The 16702-nt window shown below is 40.0% G+C and overlaps 1 long non-coding RNA gene across 2 annotated transcripts; it reads right to left on the bottom strand.

Annotated features, from left to right (window-relative positions):
- Positions 1–7996: 7996 nt before the first annotated feature.
- Positions 7997–16060, bottom strand: LOC125101074 (uncharacterized). 2 transcript variants are annotated; one of them, XR_007127755.1, is made up of 3 exons: positions 16031–16060; positions 15626–15705; positions 7997–8340 (listed from the first exon to the last, which is right to left on the bottom strand). It is a non-coding gene; the product is annotated as an uncharacterized LOC125101074 (long non-coding RNA). The 2 variants fall into 2 exon arrangements; XR_007127754.1 differs by lacking the exon at positions 7997–8340 and adding an exon at positions 15383–15533.
- Positions 16061–16702: the final 642 nt, after the last annotated feature.

Below are 16702 nucleotides of genomic sequence, written 5' to 3'. Positions count from 1 at the left end.
TTTTTCCATGGTGGGCTGATAGTGTAAATTGTCATTACTTAGCTTGTTATAAACATCCATGAAGGTTATTACTTTCCTTGCTATGTTGGAGGGCACAGCTACAAGCATTCCAAAGAACCACACATCTCCATGATGGTACAACAGAGCAGCCATTCCTAGCTGTGCAGGGTAGACGTAAGAGAACATGATGTTCATGCAGATTTCCAAAAATTTAACAGCAGCAACAGTGACGTTTGTATATATAGTAATAGTGGTGGTAGAGTGTTTTTATTTATTTATTTTGCTTTACTATATATCTGTTTTGGGAAGATCTTTTTATGCAATCTGACAGGTGGACTATTCCTTGATGACCTTACTGTTACATAGAAGAAAGTGTTTTTTGTATTAAGTAATCAGGCTGCCAAAAGTAATTCAGAAAGAAAATCAGTGTTGCAGAACATATATATATATATATATATATATATATATATATATATATTTATTTATTTATTTATTTATTTATTTTTTTACATGTATAATCCCTCATGGTCTTCTTTTTTTTTTTTTTAAAGATTTTATTTATTTATTTGACAGAGAGAGATCACAAGCAGGCAGAGAGGCAGGCAGAGAGACAGGAGGAAGCAGGCTCCCTGCTGAGCAGAGAGCCCAATGCGGGGCTCGATCCCAGGACTCCGAGATCATGACCTGAGCCGAAGGCAGCAGCTTAACCCACTGAGCCACCCAGGCGCCCCCTCTCATGGTCTTCTAATGGTGTTTGGCTTGTTATCTTCTCAATATGGTGACCTTTCTCAAATTAAAAACAGTATTAGCATTCATGAGTAGGTGGTATACTGACTAGCTTAAGAAACTGAATAAGAAGAGAGCTGGTGGCTGCTAGTTGGGGGAAAAAAGAGTAGGAAGATGTCTAATGAGGAATTTTCTAGAAAATTCTGTGTGCTATGTGATATAAATTCCTTCATCTATCTCTCCTATCTGTAAAATTTACATTGCTACCTGTTACCGTGGTGAGTGGATTGTTTTCTTTATGAAAACATGAGGACAGTTTAATATGAACATCCAAACAATTACATTCTAGATTTTTTTCTCTCCCCACTTTCCTGGAACTACTTTCATTAAAATAGCCAATGCTGTGATGATTACTGTGGCCAAAATTTAGGGGAGGGGCTGATGGATAACAACTAAGGAGAAAAAGAGAGGCTCACTAGTTACTGGTGAAAAGAAAGATAGAACAAAGCCATGCCTAAAGGGTATTTTTCAAGTTAAACATTGGATGGGGATGTGTAAATTTCATTTCTCATTACTTCTTTTTAAAATTTTCAGGGGAAAAATGTACAATACTGTGCCATTTTGTACCCATAAGAATGTTTACAATTAAAAAGAGAATAAGGGCGCCTGGGTGGCTCAGTGGGTTGGGCCGCTGCCTTCGGCTCAGGTCATGATCTCGGAGTCCTGGGATCGAGTCCCGCATCGGGCTCTCTGCTCAGCAGGGAGCCTGCTTCCTCCTGTCTCTCTGCCTGCCTCTCTGCCTGCTTGTGATCTCTCTCTGTCAAATAAATAAATAAAATCTTAAAAAAAAATAAAAAATAAAAAGAGAATAAGTGTTGGTATGGAGAAACACGACTCTCATACATGCTGCTGGTAACATAAAATGGTAAAACTACTTTGGAAATCAGTTTGGCAGTTTCTTATAAATTAAGCAATACATCTATATTTTCCATCCCTTGGACACAGTATTTACATTCCTAGGTGATTTTTCAAGAAAAACAAAAACTTAATGTCCACAAAAAAACTTGTACAATAATGTTCATAGCAGTTTTATTCATGGTAGCCCCAAAGTAGAAAAAAACTCAAATGTCCATTTATAGGAGAGCTGAGGAACACATTATGGCATATTATAAAATGAAGTACTACTGAACAATAAAAAGGAATGAACTAATGCACATAACGATAAGGATGAATCATAAAAATATTTTGTTGATGAAGGAAGCCAGATAGAAAAGAATACAAACTATGATTATATTTATATAAAGCTCAAGAATAAGGTAATAGAAATCAGGAAAGTTGTTGCCTTTGGGGATGGAGACCCCCAGGAAGAAAGCACAAGAAAATTTTCTGAGGTAACAGAAATATTCTATATCTTTTTTTTCTTTTCTTTTTTAAAAGATTTTATTTATTCATTTGACAGAGAGAGTGTACAATCGGCAAAGTGGTAGACAGAAGGAGGCTCCCCTCTGAGCCTGGAATCATGACCTGGGGCAAAGGCAGATGCTTAAGCAACTGAGCCACCACCCAGGTGCCCTGAAATATCCAATATCTTGATTAGGGTGAAGGCTACAGAGATGTATACACAAAGCTGAATTCTATAGTAGGCACAGTATGTATGCCTAGGACCCACAAGATTTTTAGGGGCCATGAAAATATTTTCATTTTAATTTCTTTGAAAATTAGAAATGTAAAATGAATATAGTGATAATACACATATCTTCGATTATATTGGTTGTTTTACCAACACAATCACAAAATATAATTTTTAATATTTTTTATAAAGAAAAGGGCACACGAATGCAAAAGTACCTAGGGTCCAGGAAAAATCATAATGCTGCCATGGGTGTGCATTTAGGAACATCCATCAAATCTTAAAGTATATGGATCTCACCATATTTAAAGTTCACCTCCATAACAAAAATGTTTTTATTTTTATTTTTTTTATGATTTTATTTATTTATTTGACAGACAGAGATTACAAGTAGGCAGAGAGGCAGGCAGAGAGAGAGAGGAGGAAGCAGGCTCCCTGCTGAGCAGAGAGCCCAACGTGGGGCTTGATCCCAGGACTCTGAGATCATGACCTGAGCCTAAGGCAAAGGCTTTAACCCACTGAGCCAACCAGGCGGCCCACAAAAATGTTTTTTAAAAAGTACATTTCTTTCAAATTCTTTGGTAAAAGTGAATTCTTTGTGATGAAAATGAAGACATAGTAAAACTTTCCTCAAGGGATTAAAAAGAATAGACTTACTATAAGGAAACTAAGCACATTGTGAAGGAAGAAAATATAGTCTAAAAGGGAAGCCAGAAGACAGAGTTATGAAAATAAAAGGAAACCTTAGGACTTCTGCCATTGTGTGAGATGCTGGGTGGCATATCAGAGAACCCTTTTTAAGAGAGAGCACGTATTTTACATATATATAGAGGGAGGGGGGTAGGGAGAGAGAGATTGATCCTAAAATATTCTGGAAATTTGAACTATAAAAATAAGATCTGGAGTGTCTGCGTGGCTCAGATGCTTAAGTGTCTGCCTTTGACTGGGATCCTGATCCCAGGATCCTGGGATGGAGTCCCACATTGGGCTCCCTGCTCATCAAGGAGCCTGCTTCTCCCTCTCTACTGCTTCCCCTGCTTGTGCTCTCTCACTCTCTCTGTGTCAATAAATAAATAAAATCTTAAAAAAAAGGTTCTGATCCCTAACCTCAATGCACTTAGAGATAGCAGTACACGTACCTGTCTTCGAAGTTCTAGCTTCAAAATATGTTTACATGTGTGTGTTCTCATGTATTGAGAACATTATTGCAGCTACTAAAAAAGTGTCTTCAGTTTCATATGCTGCTCGAGAAATTCCAAGATAAAATCTAAAATATTATGATGCTTCATAAATAAAACACCAGTGGTATAGGGTGCACCATAATGAAGCATTTTCCTTCGACTTGGTGTGACCTTCAACTTGTGATGCGACCCTTTGAAGCAATGGACCTCAATATATCACAACAACCCAGCAAGAATGGGCAAAGGATATGAATGAAGAGTTTGTAGGAAAGGAAATGCAAATGGTTCTTAAATATCTGAAAAGAGTCTCAATATCACTTATGGTAAGATAAATGCATATTGAAACTATTGTTAAGATACGATTTAAACCTATAACATTCTGTCTTGTGGCTGGCATGTGAACACAACACATAGGCACTTACAAGTCGCTGCTAGTTGGAATAGAAATTGGTATAACCAGCATGGAAGTATTAATAGAAATTAAAAATGCACATATAAAGATTCCCATTGCTGGCTAAGAAAGAGTAACTGGTACTCTATTTACTTTCACACCTAGACACAATTCAGACCAAATGTAAGAAAAAATGATTTGGAAGATATTTGCCATCAAGCAGCATGAACAGTCATCTGGGAGAGATAGGAAATAAGCAAGGCAAACTTTTTGAGGGTCCAAGTTCACTGCTTAGAGAGAGATTCCAGGCTTATACAGGCCAGAGAAACCCAGGCAGAGCCCATAAATCTCCCTGAGTTGGGGAATAGAGTTTGGAACATGAAAGGCCTGGGCAGATAGAATTTGTGAGCAGAGTGACAGAAAGGAAGAAGTACAGAAAGGGTGGCCAGAGATCTGCAGTTCAGTTCCCTCAAGTCTGGCTAAGTACTTATCACTGCAAATGTGTGAGGATACCAAGTCAGGGAAAGAATGATGATTATACCTTTGACCTATTCTTAGGGATGTATCCTCTTGACACATGCGTACCCAGGGGCACACTGTACTGTTGCACAAGTTGCTCACTTCGTGAGTGTCTTTGAGCCAAGCTGTTGAAATCCAGTCTGTCTTCTCCTTTTTAATTGCGCTCCCTTGCACTGGCGGAGAGACAAGAAGAGCTTAGAGAAAGGAGCCTTTTCAAAATTAACCCAGAGATGCTATGAGAATGCAAGATAGCCTCAGCCTAGAGGGAGCACATTTTTTCTATTTTTCACAAAGGCAAATATAACTGAGCTTTCTAGTAACTGCATCACATAGTTCAGCCCTCTCTCAGCCACATTGCATTGGTTGGTATTATGGTCTCAGACTCATCTCTGTTGACAGCTTTCTTTCCTTATGATAAAATTAGTGCTGGGAGTGTGAGAGGCTAATGCATCAAGGGGGCAACCTTTATTCAATGAGGCACAAAAGGTAGTGCAGAAATGCACCAGCCTTCTGGCCTTCTGTGAACAATTCTGGGATGCTCTGTACATTTCTCAGTAGGTCCTAGAAACTTCTAAAATACACACTTATGTTGGCTTTTCCTCCTCCCCCATCTCACTCTCTCTACTTCCTTACTTCTGCTTCCTGGGATTACATCTCATTAAACTTACTGCACCCAAGCCCTTGTCTCCATGTCTCTGAAGTAGGGAATAAGGTGGAGTTAACTAAGACAGCACCAGTGGGCCAGCAATGGCCTTGTTCACATGTGGGCAAAGTGATATACACTGCAGTATTATTCACAGTAGCAAAATATGTTCATCAATGGGAGATTAAAGAACTTTGGTACACCCATACAATGAAAAACTATCTATCACTTAAAAAATGCATAAGGGGCACCTGGTGGCTCAGTGGATCTCTGCCTTTGGCTCAGGTCGTGATCTCAGGGTCCTGGGATCAAGCCCCACATCGGGCTCTCTGCTCAGCGGGGAGTCTGCTTGCCCCTCTCTATCTCTGCCTGCCTCTCTGCCTACTTTTGATCTTTCTCTGTCAAATAAATAAAATCTTAAAAAAATACATAAGACCTCTTGATGTGCTGTTATGAAAAGAGCTCCAAGAGATATTTGCAAAAAGAAAATGCAGAAAACTCTGTATAGTATGCCAACCTGGTAATCTGTCCAGTTATTTGCTAAGTAACTCTATGTAACAAAGTCCATGTGGTGTATGTTGCTAATGATTACAGGAGCTTGGGAAATGACCTACTTGTGCAGAGCCCAGACCCTTGACATATAAAAACTGTGAGGTAGTAAATGTATGTTGTTGAAGTTACTAAAATGTGGTCGTTTATTATGTACCCCCCAAAACTAACACAGATTATGGTACCAGAAATGGGATGATTCTATGGTGCCTACTTGAGGGTTCAGGAGAAACTGTAGAACCAGATAGTGGGCACATACTGGAAGAATTTTGAGAAGAATAGTATAGAAAGCCTAGAACACCAACTATCTGTTACTTTGTTACACAGCAGTAGAAAACTAAAATACTCTGGATTACTAACATTCCACTTCTCATTGGTAAGGAGTTCAGTAATGCATTTCTATCTAAGGACATGACTCAATCAGTCCTCCGATCCTCTTTGAGGACCCATTTTCTAGGACCATTCGTAGGACATATTTCTATATTTTTCAGAGTCTAGTCAGGAGAAAGAAACCACACCATTTACTTCAACAAAAAGAACTCAATATAAAGGATTGTTAACTAGGCATAAAGTTGTTAACTACGCAGCAGAAAAGGTAAAACCTGAATGCTTAGGTTATCAGAGAAATAGCCATTCCTCTTCAAGCTGTGGAAGCAAAATAAAGGAATTATTAAAATTTAAAAGTTTTGAGGAAGGGTCAAAAGTGGAGGTGAAACTCTCTGAGGAAGGGATATCCCTGGGTTGGTTATGCTGTCTGTCTCTGAGTTCATTTTAATCCTTTTGGATCTAAGGCCCATCCCTTTGAGGAGGAAGAATAAGCTGGCCATTGTTGGTTCCATGAAGGAATGTGATAAGGCTGGTTCTATGAGCGATAGAGAAGTGGCAAACTGGTTTCAGCTTCTGCTGTGGGAAATGAACTGCTGCTTGTCAGAGTGGGAAGTGTTGCCAAGGGCTCTCACAGAACCAGAAGCAGGGAAGGAAGCCAACAGGAAAGAGCAAGTCCCCTTTCCTCTTCCAGCCCCCTAGCATCCTTATTGGAAGATCTTGCTAAGGCGCCAGCTAGCAAAGCAAAATGTGATTTGTTGAGTTCCAGTCATGTATCACAAAGGAGGATAGAGAAGGGTGGTTTGGAGCTGAGAGACAGTAACTTCATAACTAGCCCAGTCACATAGCTTCATGCATTAGATCTGCAAAAGTCAGGAATGAATGTTTCTTTTAATAGTGAGTTAGTAACTTACAGGAAAGGCTCAGGCTTCAAGACCTAAACAGAGTATCCCTATTTTTTGTGTGTCTGTTTGTTTGAGATTTTTCATAGGTACAAACTTTTCCCCTGACTGTAAGACGTGATGCACACTGATCCATAATGGAAGCAGGGGAAGGGGTCAGTTTTCCTTCCAAAGATAAAAATTATGAACATTTCATTTTAGCATGCAGCTGAGTGTCAACTAAAGTTTAGTTCAGTTTTCTTTCTCTTTTCTACAACTCCTTCCCCATCAAAACAAAACAAACAGACAAAAAAGGATTTCTCCCTGTTAGGAAGAACACAGGTGCATTGGGAAGAGGGAAAATAAAAGTTACTCAGAACTAGGCCTAGAGAAAGTCTTTGGAAATTAAGTGTGTGAGAAGTTCTGGGACTTCAGCAGGATTCAAAAAGTTGCAGAGTGGAGGAAATTGAGGATAGTCAATGTGGGTTATGTCCTGGGTCCTATTGATGTTCCTCAGCATTTGGAGGAAAGAATGGAACCTCTTATTAATTTTGTTTGGCTACTTGAGTACTTCCTAATTTTTTTTTTAAGATTTTATTTACTTACTTGACAGAGACACAGCGAGAGAGGGAACACAAACAGCGGGAGTGAGAGAGGGAGAAACAGGCTTTCCGCCAAGCAGGGAGCCCCATGCAGGGCTCGAGCCCAGTACCCTGGGACCATGACCTGAGCTGAAAGCAGGCACTGAAGGACTGAGCCATCCAGGTGCCCTTGAGTACTTCTTTAAATGCAACTCTGTACTTGTACTAGATGATACGGGCCACTGGATTTGGTAGAGTCGCTTAACTTTCTTTTGTTCACAGATGCATTACCTCTCAGCTGAGTTCTCACTTTGTTTATACTTTGACTTTATTTATTTTTTTAAGGTTTCATTTATTTATTTGTTAGAGAGAGCACAAGCAGGAGGAGCGGCAGGTAGAGGGGGAAGCAGGCTCCCTGTTGAACAAGGAGCCTGATGCAGGACTTGATCCCAGGACCCTGGGATCAGGACCTAAGCCAAAGGCTGACACTTAACAGACTTGAACCACCCAGGCGTTCCTATACCTTAACTTTAACTGTTCAGGACAGGTTATTTTACCTTCACATGTTCCTACAAATTCTCATATGGTTTATATACTTCTTTGGAGAGAACCAAAATTGGTTTTACAAACAATATCTTGGGTGAGATAGGCAGGGGTGGTGTTAGCTCCTCTGAGGAAGCCAGTGCCCCATTTTGACATCTGCCTCAGTTTTTTTCCACAGTGCCGCAATCAAGGTGTCAGCCAGGAGGCAGTCATTTCAAGGCTTGGCTGGAAGGAATCCCTTTCAAGATCAGTGTCGTCATTGTTGGCAGGATTTCATTCCTCTCTGACTGTTGGACCAGGGCCCTGGTGGCTGGAGGCTTCCCTTGGTTCCTCGTCATTGGGCTTTTCTATAGAACATTTCCAAGTATGGCACTGGTGTTATCAGAGTAAGCAAGCAAGACGGCAAGAGAAAATCAGAAATTTGGATTACTCTTTTTTGGCTTCTGCTTTTCTTTAATGCTCCAGAAAACCTCCTTCATGTTCTATTGTATATTTTCTTCTAACACCTTTACAAAGTACTGTTTTTAAAGCTTTTGAGTACAAATGTGTGTGTGTGTGTGTGTGTGTGTGTGTTTGAATACAAATGTGTGTTGTGTGCTGTGTGTGTTGTGTGTTATAACGAGGTCGGTTGTTTGAGAAGGTAAAGAACATGCTTCTTCTCCATTCCTGATGTGCCCTTCCATGTGGGGATGTATTTACTTGACACTCCTCGTGCTTTCTGTCTCTTGTTTTGATTCTCCCCAGAAAAGAAGGAATGACCCAACAGATTGGTGAGACTGGTAAGTGTAAACTGACCAAGTTCAGCTCAACCATACCCTCTTCCTCTTGGGAGCAAACTACCCAACAGAACCATAAATTCTCCCCTTTTCCTCCATTCCCTCTGTTTACTGGGAAGGATGCTAGGGGAACCATGGAGGAACACTATAGTATTCCAGTTCTGGGTGCCTAAGTCCTTTTAATTCTTGGATTCCATGTTTGGAATTCTACCTGCTTGCAGATAGAAACAATTTTTCCAGTATTAGCTTTATTGCTAACAAATGTGGTATTGTCATTTTCTATCTGACATATTCATCTGTCTTATTCCTCAATTATTCCTAACATGACTAAGGAAAACATGGATGTCTTCAGTTGGGCTCCTCAAGTCCCAATGTTTAATTTATCTCCTTTTAAGTCTCACAACCATTTTGTGAGGTAGTCTGGTTGCATTTTCACACCTCATTTATAGATGAGGAAACTAAGACCTAAAGGAGGAAAGCTCATAGTTTACTAGAATGCTTTTCCCCCCGGAACCACAATAGGGGGAGTCGGCAGCCAGAGAGGCAACTGCAATCCTAAGTAAAGGCCAAAGAACCTTACTCTGGAGGAATAAGTAAGCAATCTAGGACAGGAAGTACCGCATTTGGCAGCATGGTTATTTGTGTTATGCTTTTCTCCTTTCATTGTCTATTGCTTACTTTACTGAATAACACATTTTAAAGAAGTCAACAGAAAAATATTAGGACTGGACACATTCCTGAAGTGACTCCTGGTCCTACCAAAACAGCCCTCCCTACAGGCCTTCAGATGCTATACTGTACTGCTGGTTCTCTCTCAAGCCAAAAAACAAGGTCACATCAGGGGAAAATCGAGACAAAGTTTGGAGAAGTAATATTAGAGTTTCCTGTTAACTGGAGCTTTCAAAATAACAGGTGGGCTGAGGAGAAGGAAACAATGACTGTCTCATCCACTGCCCCATGACCTCCATGAGACCACCCATTTCTAGCAGAGGCAGTGGGGCGAGTAGTCCTTTTTTTCCCTAAGCGTTTGACTCTTTTTAAAATTTAAATTCAATTAACTAACATATAATGTATTATTTGTTTCAGGGGTACAGGTCTGTGAATTGCTTCTTGACCTGTTCAGTATTCTGTCTGATTTCAAGTGAGAGATAACTGGTCTCAGAAACTCTGTTAGTTCTGCGTTTCTTAGGTTTTGGGGTTTTTTGCATTTGAAGCAAAGGAGCAGTTACTTGGCCTTTAGCAGTTTCAACTGCATACGTATTTGTATTACAACTTTCTTTCTCTAGCTTTCTGTTGCTTTACTTTGATTGGAGAAAGTCTTGACATTTTCTTCTCTTTTCTGAGACATCTCCGCTAAATGAATGATTTTTTTTCCTCCAAGACTGTGCTTTTGCTCCTGTCTCCTTGATAATCCTGCTGTCTCATGTTGAACAACGTGGAGGAAAATATGATAGCTCAGCTCTTTTGCCTCTTTCCTTTGAGTATATTGTCAACTCCAAGCACCTAAATCCCTCTGTCCTTTCCATTAACCTGCATCTTGGTCATTTAAACTCCATTACCATATTATTTCAGTAGTGAACTACACAATCATGTATCATAAACTTTTTTTACTGATAAAAATATGGTGTATGGGATGTTCCCCCCTCTATAATACAAAGGAATTAGGAAGAGAAAGAAAATCTAATCAGTTTGTGTGACCAACGAACACATCGGTCACCACCTCGGTGGTGGTCATTGATCAATTTTGAGCAGGTCATGGCAATGCTAATGTTAAATGGTGTTTTGTTTTGTTTTGTTTTTTAATATTTTATTTATTTATTTGACAGAGAGAGATCACAAGTAGGCAGAGAGGCAGACAGAGAGAGAGAGAGGAGAAAGCAGGCTCCCTGCCAAGCAGAGAGCCCGATGCGGGACTCGATCCCAGGACCCTGAGATCACTACCTGAGCCGAAGGCAGAGGCTTATTAACCCACTGAGCCACCCAGGCGCCCCTTAAATGGTGTTTTAATATTGCCCTAGCCTAGTGGGTTTCAGGGTCTTTCAGTTCCTTCTTCTCTAACAAGTGTAGGTATATATAAGAAGTTCCCACTCATCCAGGTTTCTAGCCACACACACCACACCCCTTTCCTGGACTTCCATATGCCCTGGGTAATTTAATGTCGGGGGTTGGGGGTGGTTGTTCAGAAGTTGTTATCAGAGACCATTTGAACAATTCCCTAAATGGGGCTTGAGACGTATGGCACAACCATATGATGACTATTGTTCTTTTCTTTTTAATTGCGGTATGACTGACAAGCAAGAAGCAGTACATATTTAACTTAAACAATTTGATGAGTTTAAAGATAAGTATATGCCCATGAAACCATTACCTCAATCTACGCATTAAACATATCCATCACCTCTAAGTTTCCTTCTGTTCTCTTTATTATTATTATTATTTTAATCACTTATTTTTTTTACAAGAACAGTTAACATAAGATTTACCCTCTTAGCAAATTTTAATGAAGACTGTTCTAAAGGCATGACAGGATTGCCCTTGTAAATAAAACCACATTTCTGTACGTATGGAACATCCTATCTCCCTTTGCTTTTTTTCCTTGTTAGACTTAGGGAAATTTACCCCTTTTTCTTTTTGTTTTCTTGGGTTCTGTCTTTCAAAGTGTTGTTTCTCTCTAGGTAGTCCCTGAAACCTAGAACCCTGATCATCACTAACAGAATAATGAATCTCCCTTTTCTTGAAAACTATAAAGTGTGGCTGGTGGCCTAATCTATAAATCTTTGAAGGTTATGCTTCAAATCTGTGAAGCATAAATATTTGAATTTCATTTTTCTCGTGGATTAAGGGGAAAAATATAAAAATTACATTTTTGTACTTAAAACAATCTAAATACCCATGCTGAGGAGAGAAAAACTCTCTAATGGCCTGAATATAAAGGAAACCATTTTGGATTTCTTGCTAAGTCGAAATGACTGTACCTAAACTTTGTTTAACCCAAAAGCCTCATTTATGGCCTGCCAAGTTTTGTAAATGAGTAGCTTAAAGGAAAATCATCTTGTCCTTAAGGTGTTGATTAATGCTCCTATTCTTTGTGTTCCTTGGTGTTAAAACTCATGACTCCTACCTATATGTTAATTTACAATTTTTTGTGCCTTTAAGAGGTATAAAAAAGTATATGCTCCGTAAAAACTGTTCATTCTCTGGAACACTTACTTCCCTGTTAAGAATGTGTTTCCTAGGGAGTTGTCCTAACTTGGACTCAAATAAAACTCTCTTTGTTTCTTTTAGAGATTCTAGAAGGTTTGTTCATTTTGCATTGACAATATTGTAGGGGAGGAGACAAAATTTTTCCCTCTACTCTTCTAGGTTTTCTAATAAGGCTCTGCAAATCAGACTGATAAAAGACCAATTATGGCCAGAAGAACAGAAGTTCACTGACGCTGTACCTAGATGTGGGAGAACTCAGTGATGCATCACTCAAAGGGGATAGTTTGACCTTGAGTTTACATAGCATCTTTTTTTTTTTAAATTTTATTTATTTACTTGACAGACAGAGATCACAATTAGACAGAGAGGCAGGCAGAGAGAGAGAGAGAGGAGGAAACAGGCTCCCTGCCAAGCAGAGAGCCCGAAGCGGGGCTCGATCCCAGGACCCTGAGATCATGACCTGAGCCGAAGGCAGAGGCTCTAACCCACTGAACCACCTAGGTGCCCCAAGTTTACATAGCATCTTAACAAAAGAATGGTAAATTTTTAGAGAGATGATAAAAACAAAAAAATTAAATTTCTAGAATGCCAAATTGTGGGAAGGTAAATATTGGGGGAGCCAAGGGAGGACAAGAACTAGTACACAGGGGCACCTGGGTGGCTCAGTCAGTTAAGTGTCTGCCTTCAGCTCAGTTCATGATCCCAGGGTCCTGGATCGAGCCCCACATTGAACTCTCTGCTCAGCAGGGAGCCTGTTTCTTCCTCTCCTTCTGCCTACCACTGCCCCTGCCTATGTGTGCACATGTGCATTCTCTCTCTCTCTACCAAATAAATAAATAAAATCTTTAAAAAAAAAACCAACTAGTTCATAAAATTTGTTATGTAGATTCCTGTACAGACTCTGGGCAGATAAGAGTCTAGAGTTGTCTCTGATGATTGACTTGTGTCCTTCTTGATAGAGAGGAGTGATAATGTGATATAATAAGAAACATAATACTTGGTTCATGGTTCCTCAAACCCTTGTAATTTCCTAGTTATTAGAGCAATGGAAAATCTTTTATTATAATATTTGGTCTTTTGTCCTCAAATAGCTCCAGAGTGATTAAGGTAAAAGTGTCTTTTCTTACAAGCCCCTTCAATGACACCTGAATTTATTTTAATAAGGTGACTTTTGGAAAGTTCCTAGATAACAACAGGATGGGGACTGATTGCCCACAGGAACCAACCTTGTGACTAGAGGGTTGGAAATTTCAGCCCCATCTCCTGACCTAGAGTGAGTAGAGAGGAGATGGGGGTTCAACCAATTACAGATAGCCAATGATTTCCTCAGTGATGCATGTGTAACAAAGCCTCTATAAAAATCCTAAATGAGGAGGTTCGGAGCTTCCATGTTGGTAAGTACATGGAGGTGTTAAAAGAGTGGCTTACCTGGACAGGGCATCAGAGTTCAACCCCTCCTCACATAACTTGCCTCATGGTTCTCTTCCACTGGGTTATTCCTGAGATACAACCTTTTCGAATAAACCAATAATCTAGCAAGTAAACTATTTTTCTGAGTTCTGTGAGCCATATTAGCAAAAGATCTAACCTAAGGAGGGACTGTGGGAATCTTCAATGTGTAGCTTGTTGGTCAGAAGTCCAGGTGACAACCTGGACTTGTGATTAATGTTGGAAGAAGGGCAGTCCTATGGGACCAACCCCTTAACCTGTGGGATCTGAAGCTATCTCCAGGTAATTTCAGAATTCAGTTAAATTGTAGGACACCCAGCTGGTGTTTGAGAATGGCTCGGTGGGGAAACTTCTCACAGATCTGGTGTCAGAGTGTTCTGAAATTAGAGTTTAAGAGCAAAAATGAAAACTAAGTGTGTTTTCTTTTCAAGGAGGGGGGAAACTTTTATAAATTTATGTCCTGCTTTTAGATACATGAGGGAGAACAGAGAGCTATTCTTGTATTTCTCATTTCCCTTTGGCTCAAAATAATCCTTATGCCTATGTGGAATATTTGGGGGTGGCCTATTTTTCTACCCTCCAATACCTTGCCACATGATATTTCAAGGTTCATCAGAACCTGTGGATTCTATTAATTCAGAGCTCTGAATTTGGTATACTCAGATCTCAGTATTATAAATACTGAGTTTTTGGTATACTCAGATCTCAGTATTATAAATGTTTTTAAAAAGTCTATTCCAGCTTTTAGACTAGTGACTTTATAAAAGATAATATTCTTGCACTGTTAGATGGACCCAAACATTACCTATGCTTGAGTGAAGCTTGCTAGAGGCTGGAATTAAAAGACAGTTTTACTAGTTATATGCTAATATTCATCATTCCAGGAAAGCTGTGCCTTCTCACTTAACACACACAATTTGGTTTCAGATCAGCTTAAACTTATCAGAAAGGTCTGTACTCCAGTTACAGAAACTTAAACCATGATTCACACGCAAAATATCAGAATTCTGGGTTTTCAAAAATGGTGATTTAATTGGGTGCCCCCAATGGGTATTCATCTTCATCCATTGAGACCTCCCAATATGGGGCAGTAATTGGGTGGAAACCAGTAGTATAGGCAGTGAAAGAATCCACCTGAGACAGAACAAAGGAGATAAAAGTTTATCGAATACACTGCAAGGGAGCTGTAGGCAGGACACCTGAGGAGAAGCGGTGGGTGGGGGCCGGTTTTTTAAAGGGGAAGAGGAGGTAGGGTGACATATGGAAAGTTCCATATTTGGGGAACTGTGCCTAGTTGGAAGTAGCCCATTGGTCAGTTGGGGCCTGTGGGTATTTTGAGGTAGGTCACTTGATGGACTTGTCTGTATTCAGCCAATTGGTCACTGCGGCCCTTTCTGCATTCCATTGTGCAAGTCTGTTTGCCTACAAGTGGCCTCCACCAAGTAGTTCTGCAGTGTATCAAGACCTGTGATGTCACTGAACTGATAGCAATTAAGCAGTGGGAAATACCTGTGTCTGAAATTTCTTTTTGAATAATCCACCTGTTTGATTTGTGTTTGAATAGCTGCATTTCCTTGAACAACAAAGTGAAGACAGTGAAGTATGATCTCGATCCTCTAGGATCTCCACTGATTTGGTTTCTTAAAGCCCTTCCACTTCAAAAAGTCTTGAGTTTAGAAGACTATAGACTATGGCGTTGGACCAGGCAGCACACCTAGTCTCCTTCTAATCTCTCCTTCCCCCACTCTCTGTGACTTGGGGCAAGCTACTTGACTTCTTTAGGCCCCTTTCTTTGCCTATAAAATCAGATGATTTACCTTGAAGAAATGTTATTAGGTTGAATGTGTGTATAATAACTGGCATGTTCTCACTCAATAATTTGAGATGACCATAACTGTATCTTAGAGCATTCCCAGAAAATACCTTCTAGGTTTTCTACAATCTAGCCATCTGACAGCTTGCAGACAAATTATACATACACTCTTTGCTGCAACTTCTTTCAGAATATGCCATTCAGTGGTAAGCCCAGAATGGGAGCATAAACTATTTATCCTGTAGGTTCAAGAAAGTCGTGGTATAGTAGAGCAGAGGGCCATGAGAATGGCAGAAGTTCCAGGGAAAAAACTCATCTTCAGCCTAAGGAGTTAGAGCATCAGAGCTTGGTCTGAAAATACAGGGCCTTTGGGAAGGGGCAGTTCTGAAGTCAGCAGGATATGCACTGACCTTACCTTTTCCAAAGACTTGAAGAAAAGTTAAGACGGAAAAAAAAATTCGGTGTCACTTTAACCTCAGGGCTATTCTGGAATGCCTGAAATATAAGGAGGGGAAATGTCGAAGACAGAAGACATGCCATCCGGCGTTAAAGGATCTGTACAGTCAACACCTGGAACCTAAGAAGGCCTCAGAAAGCTGGAGTGGAACCACATGGTGGCAGGCAAAGTCAAGTAATGACCTAGGATTCGTCAGTCAACAGCACAGGCAAATAAAGAGAATAGTGAGGCACCCCAGATGATTCCCTGTATAATTTATGAAATTATATTGGTCTTGGACTGATATCCAAGTGTCAATCCCCCAGTTTACCAGGGACTGGAGCAGTGGGCTCCTGTTAGAAATTTTTTTAGTGCTTCTCTTACCTGGTGTCACTTGGAGAAGATGGGTTTCATCATCAGCTGGCACCAGACAAATGTACAAAAACAGATAAGCCTGTCAGAGCCACTTCCTTTATGATGCAATATATTTGACATGCAAATGTCACAAACTGTGCAAAATGAATGGCGCAATGGCAGCTTGAACACCTGATTTCACTGTGACCTGAATAAATGTTGAAATTTAAAGACTATATATTGCTTATTCTCTTCCACAGCTTTTGTATTTAGTTTAGAGTTTCCTACAAAGTCATAGGAGATGCTTACTAAAAATACAGGTTATCCAACTCTTCTCCTAGGTGATTAGGCCTTACTAATTGACGTATGAAAACAATTTATACGTTTTAAGTGCTTTACTACAAACTAACATTTGTGTTGCAACTGAGATAGGCCCTACAAGCAGCACTAATACAAGGCACCAGGAACTCAGTGAAAGGGCACCAGAAAAACACCATCATCCACTTTCACACTCTGTTCAAAGACTTAAAATTGCCTTCAGTCATGTGAGGTCTTAACATGGGAAGAAGGAGACAGAGAATGTCCCTTTTCCCTCTTTGTTCCAGGGTAGAATGGCTCATCATTCTCTTCATCTTTTGTTGACTGATGTATCAAAAATCTCATTGGCATTTCTGCCATGGGTTCATTAAACCTCTATTTAGT

Source organism: Lutra lutra, chromosome 5 (genome assembly GCF_902655055.1).
Source record: "Lutra lutra chromosome 5, mLutLut1.2, whole genome shotgun sequence".
Lineage (NCBI taxonomy): Eukaryota > Metazoa > Chordata > Mammalia > Carnivora > Mustelidae > Lutra > Lutra lutra.
Note: the sequence above shows the minus strand (reverse complement) of the source record. Positions and strands in the feature narration are given on the sequence as shown.